This window comes from Fukomys damarensis, unplaced genomic scaffold (assembly GCF_012274545.1).
Source record: "Fukomys damarensis isolate Sample0158 unplaced genomic scaffold, DMR_v1.0_HiC HiC_scaffold_6, whole genome shotgun sequence".
NCBI classification, from domain to species: domain Eukaryota; kingdom Metazoa; phylum Chordata; class Mammalia; order Rodentia; family Bathyergidae; genus Fukomys; species Fukomys damarensis.
The window spans coordinates 35665749-35668073 of record NW_022900918.1 but is presented as its reverse complement, the minus strand read 5'-3'; positions in this window follow the sequence as shown (position 1 = coordinate 35668073).

Genomic DNA, 2325 nt, shown 5'->3' with positions numbered 1-2325 from the left:
TCAGCCGCTCCCCGGCACGCGCGCGCTTTTGAGCAGGAATGGTCCCCAAGTGGCCCGGACCCCAAACTCCCGCTTCGGAACGTTTCCTTCTGTGGAATGTTTCCTTCTGTTCGTGTCTACCGTGGTTGGTCGGGTGGTGCTGACCCGACCCCCCGGAAGACAAACTCTTAGTAACATTCACGTTTGCCCCATGACAGCTGTCGCCATAACCGATTACACACAAATGCGTTTCTACCAAAAGTCGAGTTTTTAATGGCTTTTTGATCCCCTAGCACAAGCTGTGGCAAAGGATTCTCCCGACCTGTGTTTACGTACGATACTCATTTCAGGTCATAGATGATCAGTGCGTGGTCACAGTATCTGTCGAAATTCGGTGTTATTTTCTCCATCTGCAGCGAAAGTCATCAAGGCTGAGCCAGGCTTCAAAACCTTCCTTATCTGAACCCAAAGGCAGAGATTAAAACACAGAGCAGGTTGCCTTGAGATTGTGTCGTGGACAATGGCAGTGTTTATGAAGTAGTCAAGGACATGTGCACGAGTTGTGCTGAACAAGCTGTTCATCAGGAAGTCTGGAGGAGAGTGTTCCCAAAACAATACACCAGATCCTATGCTACAGAATTGGAAGAGATAGTAATTGAAAACACTCTCTAATTTTACACCCTCCTGAAATCTCACAAAATTGCAGACATTTTTTTTTGTTGGTTTTTTTTTTTTTTTTCCCAAATGAACCCACCAGAGAAATGGGCTCTAGGACGCAAATGTCTTTTTTTTTAAAGACAGGGTCTTGCTATGCAGTCCAGGCTGGGCTTGAACTGACTATGTAGACCAGGCTGGCCTTGAACTCGGGGCATTCCTTCTGCCTCAGCCTCCCAAGTGCTGGGATTATAGATGTGTACCACCTTGCCCATTGCAGCAAATGTTTTAACAAACTTTAAAATTATCCTAAATTAGCAGTAGGGAATGCTATAAAACAATTCTGTATGAGTCACAGAATCTTGAAAATGCATAGAAACTGTCAACACCCTACACCTTTGGAGCTGGGAGTGAAGGGGATGTTGCTGGGGATGGAAGACTTAAAAAGGAAGTCGGTGAAATCTTTTAAAGAAGCAATTGAATATTTATATCCTGTCCTGGTTTCACCCTCTTGAGTGCCTTTCCAGTTGTTAGAAGACATAGATGGAGGCTTTTTAGCTTGAGAATGTAGAGGATTTTTGAACTGGGGGACTCAAGGCATATTCATTCATAGGGGTACCTTTATGAAAATAAGGACCCTGAAGACTAAATTCCTTCATTGTCATCCATTCAATGTCCAGAATTTTTGAGCCAGATTAATACCTCCCAGGCTCAAGTAAGAGAATTCTGCAGCAAGCAATTGAGATAAGAGAGATAAAGATACACAGGTTGATCACATTGATTGCTCCTGGGAATACAGAGGAACTGTGTGGCTGGGAAGGAGAAAGAATGTTTTCATTTTTGTTCTTTTAATATTTTGTGCTATTTGCAATTACCTGTATAAAAGCACGGTACAGCCTGGAAAGATACTTAGAAATGGGTGATACTGGTTGCCTCCGGCCAGGGGAATCTGGGTGCAAGGGAAAAAGAAGTAGGAGAAACTTTTTCACTATCCTTAACATCTTTTGAGCTGCATTATTTTCACCTATTAAATGAATGTTAGTGGAGGCAAATATGTTATTTATGGAGATTCTGATGTTGGCTATATCCTGAAAAATAAGTTACTTAAAGTACAAAGGAATGTGTAACAGTCCCAAAATTCCAGTGGCTTTCTTTCACTCACAATTCTGCAAGTCAGCTGTAGTTTAGATTTTGGATGGACCAAGCTGGATCCAGACTTGTTTGCCTTTCATATATGCTCCACATGTCTTTATTCTGGGACCTAGGCTGAAAGTACAAAAATACCTGGAACATGTCTGAGCATGTCTCAGAATGAAAGTACAAGAGGACTTCCTTCTAAGAATCTGCCATGTCTCAGCTCAGAAGTGGCTCACTGAATCTTTACCCATATTCTGTTAGTTAAAGTACATCTCATGGCCAGACCCAAAGTCAGTAGGATGAAATGCATGTTCTGCCTACAAGGAGGCATTGCAGGGTCACATGACAGAGGATGCACACTTCTATTTCATTGAAGCAGGATGATGAGCGCGAGATGGTTAACATGTAGAAAAATGAGTTTGAGTATAGTTGACAATGAAGGTGCTTATAAAAATGTGTGTTCAAGGCTGGAGATTTAGCTCAGTGGTCCTGCTGCCTGCCTCAAAAGCGTAAGGTCCCAAGTTCTATCCCCGGTACCAAAAAAAAAAAAAAAAA